The following is a 25226-nucleotide window of genomic DNA, read 5'->3' as shown; positions in this document are numbered from 1 at the left end:
AGGGAGGTGATTCTCCCCCTCTACTCAGCTCTGGTGAGACCCCACCTGGAGTACTGCGTCCAGTTCTGGAGCCCAGATTACAAGAGAGATATGGACGTGCTGGAGCATGTACAGAGAAGGGCCACGAGGATGATCAGAGGGCTGGAGCACCTCTCCTATGAGGACAGACTGAAGGAGTTGGGGCTGCTCAGTCTGCAGAAGAGAAGGCTCCGAGGTGATCTAATTGTGGCCTTCCAGTATCTGAAAGGGGCCTACAGGAAGGCTGGGGAGGGACTTCTCAGGATCTCAGGTAGTGATAGGACTAAGGGGAATGCAATGAAGCTGGGGGTGGGGAAATTCAGGCTGGACGTGAGGAGGAAGTTCTTCACCATGAGAGTGGTGAAGCCCTGGAATGGGTTGTCCAGGGAGGTGGTCAGGGCACCGTCCCTGGAGGTGTTTAAGAGCAGGCTGGATGAGGCTCTGGCCAGCCTGATCTAGTGTGGGGTGTCCCTGCCCATGGCAGGGGGGTTGGAACTAGATGATCCTTGTGGTCCCTTCCAACCCTGACTGATACTGTGATACTAAGATACCTAAATGGTAAATCAGCTGAGCAGGGAGTCTATGCCAGAAATCCAAAAGTCTTGGTGGGAAGAAGAAGGAAAGATGTAGAAGAGGTTGGCATTCTGGTTGGCATTGCCTTTGTTCAATGGTCTGGAGCAGCACCCCAGGTGTTTGAGTTACAGAGCCCAGAGGGGCTTGGGCTGTGTCCATTAGACTTCCCTGCAGGAGTGCAGGCTGTATGCAACTGCTCCTGTGCTCCCCAGGAACTGTGGGCAGAGAAAATCCTGTATAGCACTAATGCTAATCACTCTCCAATCAGGAATGTGAAATTTGGGCATGCTTCAAGTGTTAATTGCAGTGACTTAATTTCCTTATCTGGTGATGTGGGGATAATACTACCTCATGGTAGGTTTGAGAAGGTCAATTATTTAGTACTGACTATGCTTTTCAAAGAAAACTGGAGGGGAGAAAAACCCCAGTAAACATGTTGAAGCAGGATTTGAACAAAACAGAATAAACAAGGTTTGAGGATAAACCAGCATTGTCTGCATGTACATTAATTGAGTGTGGCCTATCCAGAGGGCTGAAGGAGGTGGCAGTCCAAACAAATTGCAAAGAGCAGCCCTACATCTGACTTTCTTTCAAGCCACTCATGTTAACTCTAAGGAAAACATGTAATGCCTGGGCCATATATTGTGCAGGCTTGTCAGAGGAACAACAGGACACTGAGGCCTCTACCCCTGCCTGACTTAGTTTACTTAAGGTAATGGATAAGGAGGGGAGTGGATGGGGAGGAGCTGCGTCTGACTGCATAAGCCTTTTTCTTCCAGAGGAAATGGGGCTAATGTAATGTGGAGATAGAATATAAATATATCATTGTCCGTGACCACAAGAGGGATCAGACCACTTGAATGTTCCCTTTCGTGTTTCTGATTCTGTGTTCTTTCAGGTAGCTTGGTTATGGATGTTTTACAGAAGATGATTTTCATTGTCTGCCTTGTCAATAATAATACTAGAAATCTGGCTGAATAGTAGGTTGGTGTCTAGCTTGTTTGTTTTCTGTCACAAGTCTTTTTAGTTGTTGCAGTCTCTGCAGTGAAAATAAATCTGTATTACTGCATGACTTTGATTTTGGTTTTACTTTCCTACTTGCAGAAGAAGTGATATCTTATTGTTGGCTAGGTTACACTTCATTTCCAATGCTCTTATTACGTCATTCAAAGTGAATATTTTAAAAAGATGACCGGGTCATTGAATTCAGACCCTTGTACAGAGTCAGTATTTTATAGATGTGTTTGATCATTCAAACCTGATTTCTAGCTTTCGACCAGTTCCCCTTTTCTTGAACCTCAGTTATATAATTGGCAAATGTGTACAAGACAAACGCTGATCTTAAAGCAATCATTCATTGAATGTAATGGAACACAGTCACCTTGTGTTACACCTAATTTATCCAGCATTTTATTGCAAAACCTGCAATATGCAAAACCTGTATGTTGTTTAGGAATAGTAGAAAGAAGCAAAGTTGCCTGAAGGAGAATTTCCTCAACTTCTTTCCACTCTGTGTCCTTCCTTCACAAATATAGAAGCAGCTCTATCATTGAAAATTTAATGAAGCTTTCATCAATATAATGCTGTGCCTCTACGTTTGCAGAAGCATATTCATATTTAATGAGCTTCTAATTCTAATTTCAGGTAACAGGAACAGCTGAATATAACCATAAATCGCTTTGCCTGTGAACAGTGTGTCCCATGTCATTTACCTTTCGTAAAGTAGTCATTGATGACCAGTGTGGTAAAGTACAGGAAGAATTGTATGTCTGAGCATCAAGCAGTTGCTATTTGAATCAGCTTTTTACTGCATTTCATAGCTTGTTAAGAATGTTTTGTTTCAGACCTTTATTTTTGTTTGTTTTGTTTCACAGAATTGTCAGAGGTGGAAGATCCTGAAGGATCATCTAGTTCCACCTCCTCCCCCTTCCTCCCTCCCCCCCCCAGCTCAGGTTGTCCAGAGCCACATCTGGCCTGGCCTTAAAAACTTCCAGGGATGGGGCCCACCTCTTTGGGCAACCTGTTCCAGTGTCTCCCCACCCTCATGGTGAAGAACTTCTTCCTAAGGTCTAATCTAAATCTCCCCTCCTCTAGCTGGGATCCATTACCCCTAGTCCTATCACTACCCACCACCCTAAAAAATCCTTCACTGGCTTTCTTGTAGGCCCCCTTCACATATTGGAAGGCCACAATAAGGTCTCCTCAGAGCCTTCTCTTCTCCAAACTAAACCACCCCAGCTCTCTCAGCCTGTCCTCATAGGAGAGCAGCTACAGGCTGCTGATCATCATTGTGGCCCTTCTCTGGACACACTCCAGGACATCCATCTCTTTCTTGTAACAGGGGTTCTGGAACTGGACACAGTACTCCAGAGTGGTGTAGAGGGGGAGACTCACCTCTCTTGACTTGCTGGCCATGCTGCTTTCTTCCCATAAAAAGTGGCCTGAGAAAACAGAAGCAATAACCTTAGAGCAATGAGGTGGTTGTCAGTATCATATTTGAGTATTTCTGTTTTGTGGGGCTTTTTAAATTCTTAGCAAGCCTAAAGTTAATTCCTTAATTAAAAAGTACCATAGTGGGAAAATGTTTTGGATGCATGGGAGAACTGGACAGAATATACAATTGTGTATAATAAATTATAGAAAATGGAAATAGTCTAAGAACAACTGCGAAAATATCCTGCACCCTGGACAGTCTCAAACCGAAGATATCTGTGAACCACCAGGTAATACTGCACTGCTGGGCTTGGCTGGAAGAAGCTACAAGGCTTAAAATTGCTCTTACTGGGAGTGAATTGTAATGCTAAAGAGATGGTATTTTAAGCCAAATTTTATACATTTACACCACCTGTGAGTATGTAATTATATTTCCAATTGGAATGAGAAAACATTAACACTGAAATACTGTCTCGATCATGTGAAAATACTTTGCTTTGTTTTTGTTATTTAATTTACAGCCCTTTTATTGTTTCTCATAATTGTAATTGACATTTATCCATTAATATTTAATTTGTGTTTTGGAGGTTAATTGCAGAAAAAAAGCCATGTATAATGTGATGCAATTTAGAACAGAGAAACATAAAATTTAATAACCAGGAACATTCTCTACTATACATAGTACTGCTCTTGTAATAAAACAAAAGATAATGTAGAGATTGGTATTCATTCTAATGCCTTTCTTGTCAGTATGCAATTTTGTATTTCATCTATTAAGAAGTTAATGAAAAAGAAGCCTTAATGTGGTACCAAGAAAAAGCTACATTTGCATGGCATGTGTCTCTATCCTCATTGTTATTGACCATTCTTATTTGCTTGCATTAATGTACTTGGAGCTTTACGCTAACAGGGCTAGTCAGGATGTTTTCCCACTTTTTTTTTTAATACCTACTTTTTATGCATGTTTTAGCAGCCTCACAAATGGAACACCATATGCAGTACACATTATGGATATTCTTACTATTTTGGGTGCCTGTAGCTGCTGTAGAATTTCATTCAGACTTCAGTAAGACTTAATACTTGTCCTTCATGGTCTCTTCTCAGACCAGACCAAGACAAGTTGTCAAACTGGCATCTCCTTGGAGTTGCAGCTCTGAGGATGATGTCTTCAGAACTGCCAGTATGCAGCCCTCCAGTGCCACCAGCACAGGCTTGTGGTGGGTTTTTGAGAGCAGTGGTAGGCAGCCAGCAAGGATGGGTTGGAGTGGTCTATCTGCCTTTTGTCTCTTCAGCCAGCTTTTCCCTGCTGTGATTTGGGCCCTTGTCCGGGAAAAGCTGTACAAACGCATCACAGCCTCCAGTCTCCCTGCAGCAGGCTGGGTCCTAATGGTTCCCTGGTCCTTAGTACATGTCCCTGCAAGAACACTGCTTTTTTTGCCTTCTGAATTCTTCCCTAACTGAGCTTTAAGACTTTCAGACATTCTTTCCCTAATAGAAAAGATCTGATGTGGGCAAATGACATCTCCTGAAGTAGGAAAAGGAATTAATTTGTTGTACTATTCTGGGCATTTCATGCACAGCAATGTCAGATATGACTCGGTGATAAACTCTTCCACTGTGTACTCATTTCTATATTTACTGAATTTATGATTGCTGATTACAAAATATAGATTTCTAAATAAAGACCTTGTTTCCTGGCCTTTTGGGATGCAGTGCTGTACAATAGTGGAATGGCTGAAAGAACCATATTAAACAAGACTGTTCCAAAAGACTGTCTCAGTTCATCAGGTGCTTGAATGCCAGTGTAGCCTCACTCATGCAAGTAGCCCCCAGAAACAGACTCCTCCTGTGATGATTAGTTTTAGGATCAAAACCATGCTATTTATTTTCACTTCTGAAAAATGTCCGTCAGTTTTTCTGGCAGTTGTTTTTCTGTCAAATAGTTTACTTAACACAGACAAACAGTTTATTTAAGATAAGTTGATAGCAGTAGATTTGGAGTTTGTCCTAATGCAGTCACTTTTCATATTTGGCTCGGAATACTTACAGCAGAGGCTGAGGGTGATTGAGATGAGGGAGAGGTGTGTTTCTGTGGTTTTGTGTGTATTTTTTCTCCCCCCCTCCAAATATTACCAGTTCAAATGTCTTTAAATGGCTGTCCCTCATCTTCTCCTGAGTGACATCAGGTCTTTTACTTGCCAGTCTTCAGCACTGACCTTTTAGCTAGGTCAGCTTTTGACTAGGAGTTGTAATTAATGTACTACTCCAACTACATTTCCTAGTCAGATAATATTTATTCCCTTCCCCCTGCAAGTTTGGAGGGACTACTTTAATAAAATCCTGTTTATTTTCCTCTCTATTTCTGCAGATTTTTTTCCCCCACCTTCTTTCAAGATAGTTTGAATATTTCTCTTGAGGTGTGTATAAATTACATGTGAAAGCTGCATTCCAAGCTTTGTTTTGGAGTTTAGCACCCAGAAATTAGAAAATGCCAGGAAAATGATCCCTTGTTCAGTCTTCGCTTGGTTGCTCTGTACCTATGGCAGCATACTATTATTGAAGTGGAATGCTATTTTTAATCATACAGAACCTGTTTTGTATCATACTCAGAGAATGTTTTAATCTGCTATTTTCTGGACATTAATAGGCAGATGTAATGAATAAAAGGATCATTGATTTCTTTTCTGTAGTGCTCAGTGTCTCTGGATATAAACCATTTTATGTCTATGTACTTCTCCTGTGACTTAAAAGCATTGCTACCTCTGTCTTACTGATGACAAGTTTTATAAGTGCCTCTAAATTTCGAAGTGTGCTGTAAGTGGGATATTAGAATTTCATTCCTGTCTACACTTCATCTTCAAGCACACAACCTACTTCCACAATAAACAAAAAGAGCCTTTTGAGACCCTCATAATGAAAAGCGTTAAACTTAGCCTATGACAATCCTATGAATATCTTATGGGTATTCTAGGAAAGGGTATTTACATTAGTTAAGGTAGTGATATGTCATCATTGCTCTGCAATATTGTTGTGGTGGTGTGTGGTTTTATTTTTTTTGTCTGTGTGTTTTACAACATTGAGTTCATAGCCAGCTGGTGATTGTGCTACGTAGCGTTTGGGCTGTGGATCATCCACTGGATCATCTCAGTTTTGGTCCTAGGGGAAAGGAAACTGTGTAAAAACAAACAGTGGAGTTCCCAAAGGAGTGGGATTATTTGGGGCATGGGTTTGGGTTTTTTTGCTTTGTTTTACCCTCCCATGACTAATTTTCCTCTTAGTTAGTTACATAGGCATATTTGAGGAGCAGCAAGGAGCCATGCCAGCACAGGTATAGGAAGGAGATGGGGATATGCAGCAACAAGGCCTATTTAGATGCACAGAGGGCAGTTTTACAGTAAGTTTTCTCTGGTGGCATTCTTGTGTGTTGTCTGTGTATTTTCTGAGGCACTTTTTCAACTGTGTCCCTTCACTTGCAGGTTTTCTCTGAGTTTATAAGCAGACTCATGAACAGAAGGGCTGTCCTTTGCCAAGTGTCTGTGATCGTGCCCTTTTGGTGGTATTGTTTCTGCTTGTGCTTCAAACATTGTGACTCTTCCTACACTCTGCTTTGAGCACATATGAGTCTTGTGACTAGCCTTGTTAGTGTAAAGTATTTTATGCTTCATACATGAAGACATCAAGCACCACTGGTCATGCTTTCTATGTATAATACTGACAGGAAGAAATGATAAGCAATGGAGCAGGTGAAAAAATAAAACAGAAATTACAAGCTATCTGTGTGTTGACTTCCATGTGAGTCTCTGAGGTCACTCCAGCTGATGGAAGGACAGATGTTCCCTGTGTCACATGGCTGTTCCATCCTTTTGTTTTTACCCTTTTGTTTTTTTAAAAAATGCTGGTGAACTAGTTCAGGGAGGTGATCTGGTTTAGGGTTTTAAACTAGTTACCAGCTGAGCTAGCTTCTTGCACTGCTTCTGGTCACATGAGTTGTAGCTGCTAGGGCTTGAATATAGGGTGGGAAACTATGATAACTGAGATTTAGAAGTAGGATGAGTTAGTGTAGGACTAGGCTCTACCTTGTACTTGTAGCAGCCACATATGATTCCAGTAAAAGTAAATAAATCCCTGTATTAGATACTTGTACCTGTCTTTGTTGATAGCTTCAGGAGAGCTCTGTCTTGGTAGCATTCCTGTGGCATAAAGTGGCCATGTAGGTGCGTAGCAGCCATGCAGAAAACTGATCTCAGATGATCCCACACACTTTCCCCAATATGTACTGTGGGAGTTAAGATGTTTGTTTTAGCTGACAGCCTCTTTTGCTCAAACACTGCATATCTTGGACTTGGATTTAGCTTAAACACGTTGCAAGGAGCTTCCTGTTTTGTAAAGTCTGTGCTCCTGAGAATAAAAGGATCACTTGTGGATTACTGCAAGTGTTGCAGTTCGAAGGGAGCTATGCTGGGGAGGTTACAGTTTTTCTCCTTGAAGTGGGGAGGGTTTTCACATCTCATTCAGATCTTTTCATACCTAGTCTGATCAAACCTTGGGCAGGAGGATTTGGTTTGCAGTGGCCTTGTATCTTTGTCACCAGTGTGAATGAAAAGTTGGTATGAGATGCTACTCAGGATGATCACTGAGCAATATGATACCTGGTAAGAGCGGTTTTCATCTTGCTTATTTTTATTCTCTGCATAAATGGAAGTGAACATAATACAAAGCAAAATTTAGTTGGATAGCAGAAGTAATGACAATGAAGCAAATTTGATATGTGATGCATCACAAGTGTCATTACCAAGGTGCAAAAGGAAAAATCCTTGAATTAGCTGTAGTCTAAAAAGGCAAATTGGAGCAGGAGAGATGAAGATCTAGCAGGATCAAGAAAAGTATAATTTCCTCCTGACTTAGCTGATACGGTGTGTCTCCTGCTAATGTCCTTCCTCAGTTTTATGCATTGTATTTCAGTAGAGCTGCAGTATGGGATAGGAGGGGAGTACGACTGATGTTCAAGCTGCATGGAGAATAGGTTTAAGCAATCGGTGGTTGTGCTTTGGCTTTTAATCCCTAGGTGGTTGGTGTTTTGTTTTGGTTTTTTTTTCCTGCTTGGAACAGAGTAGGTGGGCTGATGTCAAGCGGTGTTTGTGCAGTATTGGTGAGTGACTGCATGTATACTAGTCATCTTTGTCCCCTGGCTTGGGAATCTATCCCACAACTTTGATCAGCAGTGTATGCAGGTGGAGAGAAGAACGAGGAAAAGTCATGCTCCCCTTAGCCTCTTGAAAGTACTTTGTGTCCCCACAGTGCTAAAGCTTGGGTCTTTTGTAAAGATAATGCCATACAGGTGAGTCAGCCTTTTGTGCTGAGGGCCAGGTGCTTGACTTATTTTCAAGCTGGCATGCTAGGACACACTGGCATTCATCACATTTGTAAACACTCCACAAAGTTGTGGAAGGCTTTTGTCTTGTAACCGGTTTTCCTTAATGCACTCAGTGACTGGCAAGGTGGCATCAGCAGCCTATGAAATACAGAGGAAGCATTTCTGCTGTGTGACCTTTACAGCAGGGTGATCTTCAGGAAGGACAACCATGAGGGTGTGCCTTTTATTTTTGGTACTTTGCCCAAAAATGTACATTTTTGAGTCCAGAACAGGGGAAAAAAAGGACCGATTTCTTGGAGCAGTCCTTTGGGCAATGCAATTCTTGTTCGTGTTTTTCCGCCATATGTGAATTTAATGGTTGACAAGTCATGCCTGCAAAGCAGGAAAAAGAGAACTTTTTTCTAGTGCTGGGAAGATTGTTGCTGGTACTGCCGAGTGGAACAGAGCAAGGTTGTAGTGTGTTGTGCTGGGTTTTATGTCAAGTTTAGGGCCTCCCTTTTCTGAAAGAGCGTTCAAGTTTCCCTTTAATAATCTATTACTCCTATACAGCCTTTGTTGTTGAACAAAGACTCGAGAGTATTTGTCTGTAGAAAAGAACAAGTGAAAAGTAGTTCCTGATGAATTTTCCACAATACTTGATGTAAGTATGGCCTCCCTGCTAGGACTGCTGGCAGAGGGGAATGTTGGGCAGATCCATGCTGTGTTGCTAGGGAAAGCAAAACCTCCTGTTACATGAGAGTTATCCAATGCATATAATAAGCATTTTCTCAAGTGTCTGGAGCTGTCTTTTTGTTTTCTTTTATCCTTTCCGTGCTGTGGCTTTTTATTTGTTTGCTTTCAGGAGGCCATTGTCTTGAGGGGCCTGGTCTTGCAGACAGTCATGAACAAGAGTTTTTATTTATGGACAATACCTGTGGGACTGTTGAAATTATGGGGCTGAATCCAAGACCTCCTTGAGGCCCACCAAATACTGAGGTTTTGTTTCCCTTCCTTCCTTGAGACTCTGTTCCCCGAGGGCTGTGTAGCCAACTGGCCTCTCCAGTAGTAGCTGCCTGAAGGATTAGACCAGGTTTTTTCACAGTAAAAAAGACCTGAGTATATTTACATTTTGACGTGTTATGTCTGAGAATGGCTAAGCTAGTTTACAGCTTGTACACGTTTTTAACTTACCTCCAATGTATTGAGTTTTACCATGCCTCTTCAGTGGGTATCTTGGGAATGGAAAAAGTTACTTAATTGTATATTGTCAAAACCAAAGAACTTCTTTTTGCATGGCTATTTAATGGACCATTTAGCTTCACTTGAATCTGGTTTTGCTGAAAGTGGCTGAGCAGAAATCACATGGATTTGTCTTTCACTGTCAACTGTTTGCTCTGTAGGTGGGGGGATGATGCAGGTGCTGGAGACCATTTGAACTGTTTGACTTTGTGCCCTGAGTGACAATTGCTGCCTAGTTAGCAGAACATACTATTATCTTATTCACACCTTTATGCAATTAGACAGCATTATATTTAAGCTGTCTCTACTATGCATGTTCCCAGAGTTTTAACACTTTACCATTTAAAGCTTATGAGAATTTAACTGAAATTCAATTCCATGTGTACCTTCTGGATAGCTGCTGAGTGTGATTTTTATCTGTGCAGTTAAGGACTGTTGCCCTGAGAAGTGAGAGTATGGGAATTGGTATTGCCAAAGTCTTCAGCAACCAGATAAGCGAGAATGACCAGCAGGAAACCTTTGTAGGAGAGAGTGTTTTTCTTCCACAGGAGCACTTTTAGATAAAAGGTGAAAATTGATCATCTTGGTATTTGGTTTCATTAAATTTGTATAAGGGCCAATCAGCAAGGATTGGCCCTTGGGATGTTTAACACTGCTGATTTCTGCAGTTCTTAAAGAAAAGCCAGCATTTCACAGGTGCTGCAGTTCCATCCCTTCAAACTTTTGCAGCCAAGTATTTGACAGGTCTGGAAACTGTAATATAAATTACTATTAGAGGTGATATTTTAGGGTGAACTCTTTTTTTTTGACTAAGCACATAGACCTTGAAACCATCTGAGTCATGTATTCTATTTTTTAATACAAAATAGTTTTGAAGGCTCAGCATGTTGGGATGGTGGTGTTATGGTACAAAGCATAAGGTGACATGAAAAGGCCTCCTAAAAGGAGGGAAAAGGAGAGTGAATCCTATGAACATCCTTAGGATCACTAATTAATTCACACATTTGTTTCTGATGACCTTGTCAACCCCTGTTGGCAAGCTAAATAGGGTAGGGTGATTGTTCCACTTTTGGGGCTGACATACCCCCTGCCCCAGTTAGCTGAATGGTAACTGTAGGGTAGCAGGTAATGGTTATGCTTCCCTAGTACAGACAGGGGTGTGTTTCTGTCTGTGTTGGGTTTGGTCATCTTGGGAATGTGGCTTGATCTTTGTGATTGTCATGACCCACTGTTGCATATATATTACTGGGGAATTTTGTTAGACTGGTTAACTTTGTATGTTGGATTCAGGTCATGCTGCAAGGGGTGTCACCAAACTTGTTTTACAAGGTTTTCCAAGGAAAACACCCCGCATGATGTTTTCTGCCCTGGATATGCTGATAGGCTGTAAATGCAAAAGGTTGTAGTTGCTTTTCAAATAACTTCTGTTGTGCAATAGAGCCATCAGTCATGAACAGCAGCCTGTGCTGGTAGCTGGATTCTTCTCAGAGTTTAATTGTTGAGTGATAGTTGCAATAGCCAGGGTGCAGGCTTTAGTATCTACAAACAACACATCGCTTCTTTATCTTTGGATCCCTCTTTTAGAAAAAAATTGCTGGTAAACTTAGCTTATGTCCTTTGTGGAAGTAGGTAGGAGGATCACTTTTCTGTATCATTGTAATGTTTCTTGGAGAAAATGCTGGTAAACAGTAGAACACCTTATGCAGCTATCCAAAATGCAGCTTGTTTTTTTAGGGAGTGGAAGCAGCAGTTGCAAAGGTAACAAGTGGCTTAAGTTCATGGGGATCTGAGAGCTTGGGGAACATGCTGTATTGTAAATGGCAGGAGTGCGAACGAAGTAGACTGCTAATCATAGCTATTGGGGATGGCTTGAAGGACTTTATCTTGCGAGGCTGGACTGTGGCAAAAGGTCTTTCTTGCAGCAGTTAAACTGAATCAGAGAAGAACTTTCATCTTTTTAGATAATAGTTTTATCTGTAAAGAGGGCAGTGAACCCTTACATAGGAAATACTGTGTGGGCCGTGTTAGAGAGCAGTCATACTCCTCAGCACACAAATAACCACCTACTTGAACGTGTGCTACAGCACTGAGCTCACGCTTTCAAATCTGAAAAATTCAGATTTCAGACAGCTGTTCTGAAAACTGGTGGAAGGAAGATTTGTTTGCCCAGGTTATCCCTGTTGGGCATTAAGCTTGCAGAATTGAGCCAAATAATTCATGGTAATATGTAACTCCATAAAATGGTGTGTGCAGATAATTCACAGCCTGGGAGTACCTTAGAGCTGATTTTTGAGTGGAGAGAATTTTTTTCTCTCATGTATGTGGTTTGCTTTGGCCAAGAAAGTTAAAGATGGTCTCTCTTAATTGGGCACCTCCGAAATGTTAGCAATTGGCAGGATCTCTGTCTTCTGAAAAACTGATCCTTTGCTTTTTAGATTCCTTTTCTAGGTTCCTCAATCTGTTGGTTATCCAGGAATTTACTAGTTGCAGTTGCTTTCTTGGAGGGTCTGCAGATTCACATGTAAAATATGTATTTTGATTTGGGGGCTGTTTAAGAAGAAATCTCGTCCATATCATGTATAAGCCTCTTATTTGAATGAGGCTAGAAACATAGCAAAAGGATAAAAGTCTGTATTCAAAGGCTTTCAGTCTGCTTCTCACATACAAGAAGTCACAGGACCAGCAGAAATGGCCTCAAGTTGTGTCAGGGGAGGTTCAGGAAAAATTTCTTCACAGAAAGGGTTATCAAGCCTTGGAACAGGCTGCGCAGGAGGGACTGGAGTCACCTTTCCTGGAGCTATTTAAAAGACCCATGGATGTGGTACTTAGGGATATGGTTCAGTGGCAGTGGCTTAGCAGTAGTGGTGGGATTATGAGCTCTAGATCAACTGTTGGACTTGATGATCTCAAAGGTCTCTTCCAACCTCAACATTCTTTGATTCTATGTGCTCAAGGGTATACTCTCCTGACCTGTTTTAATTTGACTGCTTTAGTGGCACTAGATCATACCAAGGATTTATTGTGTGTAATTTATGTGGACAAGGAAAACACTATTCACTGTTTCTCAGACCAGGAACAATGTTTCTTGGCACATGGCTTTAATACAGCTGTTGAGAGGCTAAACAAATGCTGCTTTTGAATGTGTACAGATCCTGTGTGATTATGGAGGAGGGTGGTGTTTATCAGAGAGCTTGCAGCATTGTGGAATGCTTCTCAGCTGATGTTTAGGTAAAATGAATACGATCAAATATTGTCCAGAGCTGATAATCTGAATCTTGGGATAGATTTCCATTTCCTTCCTTGTTTTCAATGGCTCTCTACTTAATCAGTGAGACTAGTGGGCTACAGTGCCATGCAGCATAGGGCTGTAGCTGTCACTAATGATGGGGCTTGGTTGTCTGCATGATATTTGCAGCTGAAGTAGTGAAGGGGAATTTTGAGATTATTTTTTTAGTTAATGCTACACAGATCAGAAGGAGCAAAACTTTTCTGCAGACTGAATAAATTGGACCAGTCCTACAGAGGGTGGCAGCTGTAGTTTATACTAGATCACATTCAAAAATACTTCTTCCAAGCTATTTCCACCTACAAATAAAGAGCTACACACAAAAATGCCCAGCAGATCTGTGCTCTGACTTTGGTGTTTATGCATGGGAGGAACTGCACCTAATGAAGAACAGATTTGTCAATATTTATCTGACTTCACATGGTTTGACAACAATTTGATCGTCGTCATCTTACCAATGTGGGGAGGCAGCTGCATGTCATCCTCCCAGTTTCCTCTGCAATCTCTTGTCCTGGCATCTGCATCCACTGCTGAACAACACCAGGGTGTTCTGTTTTGTGCAAATTGTGGCATAGCAAGTACAGATCTTAATACAAGCAAAACTAGAATTTATTTTTTGTAAACTAGAGTTATTTCTTTGCTTTTGCCTTTTTGATCCTCTGATAATACATGTTGTCTTGCTTCTTGCTCCTCCCACGTCGTGCAACTGATTCTCCTTGTTGTCTCTCCTACTAACAAATATTAAGAGAATGAATGTGTCACAAATTTTCATCATGATAAAGTTGTTTGAAACGTGCTGCAACTTTGAGAGAACAGTTTGTGTTACATCTTTGGTACGGTGGCTAATGCATTTGCTTATTTAGACTTCCGTTTGAGAACCAATGAAACTACCTCCAGCTTCACTGAAATTGGGCTGGGGTTTTATTCCCTGCAATCCATAGGAAATGGTTGAGATGCCAGCATAGCTAACGAAGGGCTGACACATCCTCATTTCTTTTTTTTTAAATACCTTTTTCTAAATGTAGTTGCATTGAATGTGACCTCACAGTTTAACTTTCAAAAGTTTGCATGATGGTCACCAAATGATTGAATGTACTAAAATTGCAACTACTATTTTTTTTTTTTTTTTTAAAGCTTGAGGATAAAGAATTATTTTTGAATGCTTAAATTTACAATGCAAAAATAATGGTCTCTATCAATCTTTATGTAGGTCAGGATTTTTGCCACTCTTAAAAGGGAAATTGCAGTCTGACCTGTGCAGTGGCCAGTGTGGGATGGGAGGAGGAGGTTTTGGTGTGTTTTTCAGTGGTGTGGTGTTTTTGTGTGTGGTGGCTTTTGGTTTTGTTTGTTTGTTTGTTTGTTTTTTGTTTTAACTAAATCAAAATAGATTTGGTTTTGAGATTGTTTCACTGGCCACATGTTGTATATTGCAGGGTGTTTCAGGACATCTCTGAAATATTTATCATGCTGTGTCCCACAGAGAATGTAATCTTAAGGTCTCTGTTGTTTATGAAGCACAGTCTATATTTTATCTCCTGCTGAGGAAAGATACGGTAATGGTTGTTTAGGGATTATGTGAAAATGGAGTGAGGAATGACCCTTAAAAATTGGTAGGAAGTAGGATATTCCCAAATGAGTCTAGGGAGGTGGGGAAGCTCTCTGAATTGCTACTGTTGGGATTTGCTAATGAATATCTCCTTTGCACTTACACTTGTTGAAAATGAAGATTGGTGAGATAAAGAAGCTTTTCAAGAAAATGCAGTGAAAATCTGTTGGGTTACAGAAGCTAAACCAAAATCTGTAACTTGCCTTTATTGCTGCAGTTTCATAGAGAGCAGCCACAGAGCATGATAAGTGCTTGTGGTGCTGAAGATCATTGGTGGATCAAAAGTGCCGGCTCTGGGAGGTGATAAGACAGAATTGAGCTTTAGGTGCAAGGCCAGTAGGGACACTCCTAAATAAGCAATCCATTGCAACACGGGATGCCTTGCTTGGTTTTGTGTTCATACTTTACATCTCTTTTATCTTTTTTAGGTGACAAAACAAGTAGGTGTATCAAAACTTTACTGTTGGGTTGCAGAGTTCTATGTGACCCATGGCACTTTGAGGGGCAAATATCTTGCAGATTTTTGTGGATAATCTAAGACACAGCTCTGTAGAAATGCAGGAAATGACTTGGGAGTCCCTTGCAGTCCTGTTTCTCTGTGATTACAGCACTGAAGAGTTTTTTAAAAAAAAAAATGACATGTCTTGCATGTCAAAGGTACATATTTTAAAAAGAATATGTAAAAACACACACTTTTCACTCTTTGCTGCTTGATTTTTGGTGGTGGTGTTTTGGTTTTGTTGTTTTTTTTTTTAAAGTGCCAGTGTTTCTTTTGGAAACATATTTGCCCAGGTTTATTTCTTTAAGGAGTTAGTCCATGCCTTTGTGAGAGGTGGCAATAAAATGTCACTGAGTTGGGTTTTCTATTTGTTTTTCATTTTTCTCATGAGATTGTCTGTCTGCGACTTAAGGATGATTGAGACTCTGCTCTGTAAGGTATTTAAAGGACTGTGTAGAGATGGTTCTTCCTTCTCTGACATTCAGCTCTTCAAATTCTAATAGCAAAGACAACACAGATTTAGCAAGTCAGTCTAAATGGTGCTTTGGGGCAGGAAATAAATAATGCCCCAGTCAACTGAAATTCCAATAAGGAATTGGAATACGATGCAAAATTACCTACGCTACTCTGGGAAACAGGAGTGCACTCCACAACAAAAATACTGGAGAGTCCTTAGTATTCAAAGGCTTCTGGTCTGTCTCACTGAAAAAGCAGCAGCCTTGAGAAGCAGTGTGTTTCCTCAGGCTGTAAGTCCTGGATGGATGAAGAGGGTAGGAGTGATGATTTCTTGAGCCATGACCACCACCTTTTGCTGCTGCTTTTAGTTGTTTAGATAAATTTGGTTTGTGTGTGAGCTATAGCATGGTGTAGTACAAGGTGTATGGAAGTACACATCAGCATACTTTGGCATACTTTTTGCCTCATTTTAGCAATTCTAAAAATTATCATCTTCTACCCCACCTCTTCTTGTGTTTGTGTTGCAACTGTACTTTGACTCACTTTTCTAGTGGTGTATTGATCAAGCAGCTTTTAGGGTACCTTGAAATAATGGCAGGATCTTTTGGGGTCATGTTCTCTCTCCTTATTCTTTTGGATCAAGCTGTAAAAAGGTTTTTACAGGGAAGGGAAGGACAAAAATTAGCAAGCAGCATTGGGAGCTATTGAATCCAGAGCCTGGGAAGAGAGGAACAGTTTTTTTGTTCTCCCACTCAGTGGTTCTCCCTTGTAACTTAGTTCTGGGGTCTTGTTCAGATGGAAAGGACCTTTCTGGGAGTCTCTGGGCATCTCCACATATTTTATTTACTGTAGCTCCTTCCATTGACACTGGTGAGGAGCCCTGTTCCAGAGGAAGTGTTTCTCCTAAGGCTGAATTGTCTTGCCTCAAACGTTACTACATAGTTTGAAAAGAGGGTGCTGAATGTTGAGGAGTGTCTTTTATTGCCAGAGTTTTTAAGGATGTGATCCTACATCAGTCTAACCTGTTTAGAGATTGCCTGATTGGTGCTGTCTTCTCTTAGTTTTCAGCTCAGCTGCACTGGTGCTGGTGCTCATGTCATAGGCATGTCAGCAGTTGGGGTGTCGCCCTTTGTCAAAGTCCTCTCAGTGTCAATACATGGGTGGAAGCTGTCTGAATGGGAGCATTGTTTGTGGGATGCCCTAACCTGTCTGAAGTGTGCAGGAAGTTTGGCTGCTGAACTTGTTGTGACCTGGAGTTCATTTGTCAGTTCTCCTAGTTCCTCTTTAAGAGTGGATCTGTGAAGCTTCGTGGGTATGTAGTGGTATTTACAGAAGTGCCCACCATGCTGCCTAACTGCATTGTCCAGTACTAAACACAAACTCTGTTCCCTCTTCAGTTCATGCCTCAGCTTCCTTAATGAGTCTTAAACATGTCTGGCTTTCAAGGTGTTAGTGATTGTGGTGTGATACACTTGCTGTCAATCCTAAAATCCCAGGAAATGCATCCTGCTTCAGCTTTCTCACCCTGCTGGCTAATTGAATCTGCTTTCGCTTTGGCCATTGCTGCGTGCTGGTAAAAGCATTTGTGATCTACATGGTGAAGCAAGTGGGAAGAGTAGATCTGGATGGAAATTAACCCAGCAAGTAACCATATGACTGCATAAATGTTGTTCTGGCCTGCAGGAAAGGACAGGAGGGAAAGGGCAGGTTACAATGGACAGCAGCATTTTTGTCTTTGGTGCTAATTTAACCTGTAGAAATACAGTTTTGGTGTTCCTGGGCTGCATATGTGAACTCAAGGTTGTCAGGACTTTTGCAGTTTATGAGGATGGGAGTTGGTGTCTTAACTCTGGAGTCAGGTCACTCATTTCTGACAAATTGCATAAAAATAAACAACTTATTTTTACTGTATCATAAACCAAGATTTATGTAGGAGCTCCTACACAGTACATACTTGTGGCAAATTGTTCTTTCAGTCTTTGCAAACCCAGCAAGCTCAATGACAGAGAGGACAGGTCTTTGTTATATATTAGGTTTTGAGCACTGGTGGTGTTTTCAAAGCTATCCAGAACACAGACAATGCAGTTTTTGCTCCAACAGGCAGGTTTTTTTCAGTTGTTTTTAATTGTGTGTACATACACCCACACTGTCTCTCTGTAGTTGAATAGCTTAAGGAAACTGGACTATGTATGACTTAGGCTTCAAGTGAAATACAAGCCTATGTTCTTGGCAGAAATTTGGCTTAGTTCCTCCTAAGAGCTGGAAGAGATGAGCCAACATATGCAGATCATTCAACAAGTATGTTTGTGGGAGATCGGTAAAGGTTTTCATTTTGTTGAGTTTTAAATATTTGCATGCTTACCACTGAGACCCCAAATCACTTGTCTTTATGGAAAACCTTGACAATACCTGGTTCTCTCACAGATGTGTCTCACCAACTTTATCATCTTCCTTTCTAAGATTAGCCATGAAATATGGGAGTGTCTTATGACAAGCCTTCAGTCATGTGGTCAGGATGTCCCATCATGCCAGAAATACCTTTTAATTTTTTTTCCCTTTACTGTATAGCTGTATTTCCATGTCTTGCTTGCAGTTGCCATTGTTGCACTGTAAAATGCACTGAAAGTACAGGACAGAAGAGAAGCCTTTTTTTGGATCAAGTCTTGGATAAATCTTCTTGGAGAACAAGTCTTAGGAGCAGCTGAGGGAAGTGGGGTTGTTTAGTCTGGAGAAAAGGAGGCTGAGGGAGGGACCTCATTGCTCTCTACAACTACGTGAAAGATCGTTGTAGTGAGGTTGGGGGTCAGTCTGCTGTCCCTAGTATCAAGTGATAGAACAAGAGGGGATGGCCTCATATTGTACAAGGGGATATTAGGATAAAATTCTTTACAGAAAGAGTGGTAAGGCATTGGAACAGGTTGCCCAGGGAGGTGTTGTCTCTGTCCATGGAGGAATTCAAAAAACATGTAGGCATGGCGCCTTGGGGTATGGTTTAATGGCCACGGTGGTGTTAGGTCAGTGGTTGGACTTGATGATCCTAGAGGTCTTTTTCAACTTAAACAATTCTATGATTCTGAGTAAAAGATTTGTAATGCCTGCTTTGGATTTCAGAAGAGTTTATTTTCCATTGTCTGTGTTTTAGGTTTTTAATTCTTTTTCCCTGGCTTATGCAGGTGTTTCATAAGACTGAGTAAATGAGTGCTCAAAATCCTTGAGTTTGTAAGACCTGTCAGCTTGGAGGGCAGTTCGACTCACACCATGGAGTAGGACTTTCTCATGAGGCAACAAATGGATGTGGAAGCAGGGAGCGGTGTGTGTTGTGTGGAGCTTGGTGTGAGATTTTCAACTTGTTAACAATAAGTATGTTTGTCTTGTGAGACAATGGGCAGTGCTGGGCTGGATCGTGTCTAAAAGATTGCAGTTTAGACAGACATGCAAAGTTTCGTAATTGTGTCTTAACTTCAGGTGTGCTATGGGCAGCTGCTAATCCTGATAGCTGCCTAACTTGATGTTTGTTGAGAACCCTGAAAACTGGCAAAGGTTCTTATTCAAAGAGAATAAAGCATAATAAAAGGGTTATTGACATAGCTGAAGTATTATTTTAGTGCATGTGTTTGCCCAGTAGACTCTAATGGATTTGAAGTAGTTGTTCTAGGGCTTTGGGTAAATTCTTGGTCAATTTTGGTATGCCCAGTTGTTGGGAAAACACTTATTTCTCAATATCACACAGCTGCTCTTGAAGTGTCAAGAATTAGCCTGTCAAGTATTGGCCTCATGTTTGACCAAATAGACATAATTGTACTCTGAGACATGGAGGTTTTACAATTGTGTGCTTAATTGACTAGGTAGCAGTATCTCATAAAGAACCACTTTTATTTCAACACCTATGGAATATTTGCTCTATACTCTCCAGAGTTAATACCAAAAAAACTTCTTTGGGTTTTGGAGTGAGTTTGTTTGTTTGTGTTTGGTGGGTTTTTTTTAGGAAAAAATAAAAGGCTCCTCTGTACTGGAAACATGAGAGTTAAGTTTCAGTTTACTGCAAACTCTTGTCAGGTCCAAACCACTTGAAATGGTTTTGTAATGGAGATGTTGAAACACAATGGGTGGTGAAAATGTTTCTGATCATTATTAATTGACTCAGTATGTCTCTCTTTATTTTTTTTTTTTCTTCCTTAAAATGCTGGTTATTCAAAGCAGTTGTTCAACCATTACCTGGTCTTCTTTCTTTCTGGTGAGTGCAGTTGGGATGAACTGGTCTGTATATCAGGGTGCATTTATAGGTGTTTGGAAAATACAGTTAACTGTGACTGAGCATCTCCTAAATTTTTCAGATGTCTGTGCTCATTTAACCTCCTCCAATATGGAGCAGAACTCATCTCACAGACCAAAATGAAACACAAGTGTATACATGCATCATTGTCCCAAAAGGCATAATTAGTCTAAAGGAGGATTGTGTGCTCAGTGTCTTGGGAGGTGATGCTGAGAACTGACATACAGATACAGGCTGAGTACCAGTGTGTGTGTCTTTTTTTTGTTGTTTTGCTTTGTTGTTAAAAGGAGGGTTACGGTCAGGTCTTCAGAGTCTTGATATTCTAGAAAAAAAAGAATAATTAAATATTAGCAAAGTAATATGTGAGATTTTGTCTTGCAGTGCATGTTAACGTAGGCTGAACAGAGGGAAGCTGCAGACAACTGAAGACCACTTACCACCAGTTTTTAAAAATCCAAAAATTTTCATCCATTGATTGCTAGAGTTGTGATTTCTACCTGAAATCCAAGATGTGATTTATTGTCATAATGAGAGCTGTAATCTGTAGGTGGTGTGTGGGCTGGTTGTGAGACCTGTTTATTTACCAGTTGAAAGCATACCCATTGTGGGTCTTTCTGCCAGATAAGGTTTTGAGAGCATTCTGAAGTGGTCTCCTTACAAGGTCAGAATAACAAAATCTCATTGGTAGCACTTCACAGAATCTGAACAGAGGAGCAGAGAAAGAGTAATTATTATCTTCTCCCAGCTCTCTCTTATATTTGGTGAACAGGCAAGAGATGGCCTGAAATACCCAGACAGCTGCTTCTGCAAGTACTTGCATGAGGATTTCTGAGTTCCTGAAACTAAGGTGTGAAGGGGAAAAGACTTAATTTTGTCCCAAACTCCCTACTCCTCTGGGAGCCACTAATCTCATAAGCTTCTTTGTTCTGAGGCTCTCAGAAGCACTTGGTGTCATTGCAGTCATACTTCTTTGTCTTTCCTAATCTTTTGATCCCTAACCTGTAACATGGGGAAAAAAATTGCTTTTGCTGAGTTCCCGTAGCTTTTTGGATCACAGAGATCATAACTGCTGTAGACTCTAGGAAAAACTTGCCTTCCAGGCTCTACCAACAGCCTAGAAAATAAACCTGCAATGGCCAACTGCAGATGGTGGCTCAACTCTTGGCTATGTAGCAGAAACCACTGTGGGTTATGAGGACTTGCTAAAATCACTGAAGGCTGCAAAATAGACAGGTTTGACAGCTGCTTCAGATTGGGCTGCTCTTGTCTTAGTCAAGGAATTTCTGTACAAGAACACAAAATTATCTAACCCCAGCTAAACAAAAAAGGCTGTGAATGTTTCTAGAAGCATCTTAGATGTCTTTTGCAAGTTTTCTCACGTGTGCATGTTTGTAGTTTTTCTAATGTTCCTTCACTATAAATCAAGAGTCATTCCATTTCTGTAAGTAAATTTCCCTCTCACATCAGAATCAAGGAACAAGTGAAAACATACCTTTTTTGCTGATTCTTTACATTCTATTTCTTTGTGGTTCAGGTCTTGGCTATATGTAGAAGGCTGTGTTATTGTTTTTTAATCTAAACTGTTTTTCCTTATTGAAGAGGATCATTTGTTTGTTACATGTTGTTAATAGAACCATCTTGGTTATAAAAGCTGAAGAAGAGGAGCTTAGAGCTTCTAAATATATGGTACTATTTAATAAGCATATCTACTAAAAATAACCTTTGTAAAAAAGGGTAGTAACTAATTTTGTAATATTCTTGGTCAACAGCATAAGCTATAAAGAATTTTTTTCTGAAATGATTAATGGCAGCATATCTGAAGTCTTGCAAATTTTTGCTATGCTCAGCTGAATCTAAAATTCTGAAAGAAAAAATATCTTGTACTGCTCATGAAAATAGCTCTTCCTTTGTTCTGTTTTGATTGCTGTTTTGCCAGCCAAGCTAGATGAGTAAGCAGCACCATCAGGTTATGCTAACGTTGTGAGCCACTTTCATGCGTTCAGTGTCCAAGAGGCTTGGTTTCTTATCTGCTGTCATCCCTCTGTGAAGTGGGGGTTGTGTGGGGAATGCAGGACTGGGCACAAATCTTGTACCCTTTCAAGACACTTTGTCCAAAACAAACACTCAGTTCCAGTAAGTGTAATTTAGTTGATAAACATCTAACAGCTTTCTGGAGAGGAACCTCTGCTTGTTTCTGCCGTGTACTGAAAGCATTTTTAGTATGATCCTGAAGTCTTTGAACGCTGACATGGGGGCATGTAGTGCTCTGTTTGTTCTTTGATGATGCCAAACCAGCAAGATGCTTCATTACTTGCTTTCCTGAAAATTACGATGTTGTTCTAGACTGCTTAGAGACTGAGCCATTTGTTTAATATTTCATGGGGGTGAAAGAGAAGAATAAGAGAGATGAAACTAGTGTCTCTGGAAATGAAAATTAGTATACTAATGCTTATTATCCTTGTGTGGAAGACCAGGAGACTTTATTGTTCCGGGAGATGTGATTGCTTTTGCCAGTGACAGTACAATTGGTTTTTCTCTGTTGTCTTCATGTGTGTAAGTACTTGGGCATTTTCTGTTGATAACTTCATCCATATTACATAGTCTCTGGGTATAAACTTAAATCTGAAAGGGAACAAAAGGTTTGAGTAAATATGTAAAATAGAATACAGATCACAGGGGCTGTAAACCTCAAGTGTGAAGACGAACAGAGGCACATCCTGAGTGTTTGTTTAAACCTCATGTGCAGCTGTTGTCTCAGATATACTCCATTTTGAACAAATGTACATTTTGAACATTTGTTATCTTTAGTTTGTACATGTAGCATGTATGCATACATTATATATATATGCATATTAAAAATCAGTGATTGCAGGCTCCTAATTTAAGAAAACATACGGCCACCTGTTTTGGCCATGATTTGAAGGGGAGTTAAACGTATGATTCATCTCTTTCCTCATTTGAGGAAAGCCATATATGATGTGTTGGCCAATAAAGCATGCACTGAATGAGGTCCTGCTTCCCTGGTCAGGCTGTCATTACACTAAGAAGTGTTGGACTTGCAAAGAAATGGAAGGGTTACCTGAGGTGATGAGGTCTGTGTGTCAGGAGAGCGCTCTGTAATGCCAGCTGTGGTGGTGGGCTGTCCCCCTGTGCTGCATGGGGTGTCTGAGGCTTGTATGGGTTTGGAACCTTTGTCACATGTGTCACAGAGTTGTGAAGTCAGAGAGTGGGGAAGTTACAGAAATAGTTTCATCTTTTACATTGCAACTTTGTTATTTTTGTTTTGTTTTTGAAAATCACAGTGCAACAAAAAAATTTGTCAAGTCACATTTGGGAATCTTTATTGAAGACATGAAGTAATTTATTACAACTGTCATCTTTGAAATCTGCCTTCCTGTGGTTGGTGTAAGCTCTGACTTTAGCAGTCTTCAGCAAAACTAAGAGGAACTTGTTTGAGAGGGATTCAGGAGATGGCTTTTTTCCATGTGGAAATGTATGACCAAACATGCCATTCCTGGGAAAGCAACTGTGGTTTGTGGGGGTGAGAATGACAGACCTGCTGGGTGGTAGGCTTGGGATCTAACTGTGTGTATTAAATCTATCCGGAGATGGAGAGGAGGCAGGATGTGGATAGAGTCCAGGTCTGCCCTTGACTTGTCCCATGTAACCCCTTTTGAATTCAGAAGGATTTATCTATGAATAAATATAAGGGTGGATGGGCATGAGTGAGTGAGAATGTAATCACCTGATGTGGGATTCCCATATTGAGGTGTTGACTCATCTCCTTTTGTATGGAAAGCTATTTTCCAGCCTTAGAAACACACTGGTTCCAGTTTGGGAAGGCATTGTAGCGCTTCAATGAAGTGCTTTTCCAAGGGGATTTTTTTTTTTTGTCCAGTCCTGTATAAACTTGAAATGTCTTTGATTTAGGGAAGAAAGTGGAGGGCGGGGTGAAGTGGTTTCAGGTGCTGCTGTCTGTGCATAATATCTTGCACATGGAGACTCTGTTCTGTTGGTCCTTAGGCAACAATATGACTTAAAAAAACCAAACAACCAATGCAAACACCTGGATCCACCTGCCAAGTTCTGTAGCTCTACGCTCCCTCTTCTAGAACATAAAAATAGGAAAGAAGAAGGAAGATTTTTTGTTTTGTTTTGTTTGCTGTGCTTTGGCTCCTGTGTTGAGAGAGCATAAATAGCACAAACTGTCAAAGTAAAGGAGACAGTAAAACTGTCCTTGTGCATTGGGCTGTTGCGTGCACGGACAGGTTCAGGGAGAAAGGAGAAAACCCTTTCCCTGCCTCGCTGTCTCTCTTGCCTTTAGTGTTGCTTCTCCCATAGGGATGAACAAAATAATTTTCATATGGGAGCATAATCCTTGAGCTGATGTCCCAATAATTTCTGTATTTCAGGCCTAGTGTGCTAAAAGCTTTGATCATTCTCTTCCCAGATAAATTGTATTTAAATGTGCTTGGTTTTCTGGCTAAAGGAGTTCTAGAGCAGGAGGCTGTCCCTGTAGATTAAAGATTTGCTCTTTAACATTAGCAGCTGCTGTGCAGGATGCATTTTGAAACTGTAGGTCTCCTTGTGTTAACAACAACAACAAATTGCCCTTTTTTTAAAAAAAAGAAATGTAAGATACAATGGCATTTGTTCTGCACTTTCTAATCTTGGAAACAGAAGCTGGGTGAAACTGGTTGGCTCTAGCTAGCTCTGCCTCTGTAAGTACTAGAACCAGTTGAGTTGGGGGGAAGGTCAACAGAGTGAAGGTTTTATTTAAGATACTTTGCAACCATGTCAGTGTTGTTTCTCTTAACTTGTTCAGCTTTTTTTCTGGGTTTATGAAGGTACAGTGCAGCTTAGCCCTTCATGTACAACTGTTTTGACTTTGATAGAGCAAAGCTATAAATAGGTAGCCCTTTGCCTCCCCAGCAGTAGGAAATGACTGCAGCAGGTGTTGTCCTCTGCTAGAAATTAGTGCATTATCAGTACTCACGTACTTTTCTTTAAAAATTGGATTTTGTGTTGTGTGTTCTTCCTTTTTTAATACCAGCTGACTGGTCAGCAAGCATCTTGTTAAAATCTGAAATCTTAATATGACAAAAAAAACCCAATCAACCAAAAACCAGAATGGCATTTTTGGGTTTACTTATGTGCAACGTCTGTGTAAAGTGTGTGTTATCCTGTGCCTTTTAAAAAACATTAACAGAAGGCACAGGAGAGCTGCATACTGCTGGTTGCTGGTTAGAATGGTGTTTTGATTCTTTTAGGCTGGAGTTTAGCTCAGGTTTGTTCAGCAGTCCCTCTGTGGTAGTGGTAGTTAGATGCTTGCAGAGCTGTGGACAGAATTTATATACCTGCTTGCCCTGTCAATAGCATCAAAAAGAAAAAGCCCAGGGCTTGTTGTGTAGAGTAGGGCTCGGAGTAAATAAGGATGTTGCAATCTGGTCCCCGCAAAATGAGTTTGGTGTCAATGAACAAGCTTCCCCT

General features: G+C 40.7%; 1 protein-coding gene across 1 annotated transcript in view; it reads left to right on the top strand.

Annotated features, from left to right (window-relative positions):
- The window catches only part of MNAT1 (MNAT1 component of CDK activating kinase), a 126234-nt gene that overhangs the window by 11574 nt on the left and 89434 nt on the right, over positions 1-25226 (top strand). The window lies entirely within an intron of this gene.

This window comes from Melanerpes formicivorus, unplaced genomic scaffold (genome assembly GCF_026170545.1).
Source record: "Melanerpes formicivorus ecotype bairdi unplaced genomic scaffold, bMelFor1.0.p_v2 SCAF_17, whole genome shotgun sequence".
In the NCBI taxonomy this organism is placed as follows: Eukaryota; Metazoa; Chordata; class Aves; order Piciformes; family Picidae; genus Melanerpes; species Melanerpes formicivorus.
Note: the sequence above shows the minus strand (reverse complement) of the source record. Positions and strands in the feature narration are given on the sequence as shown.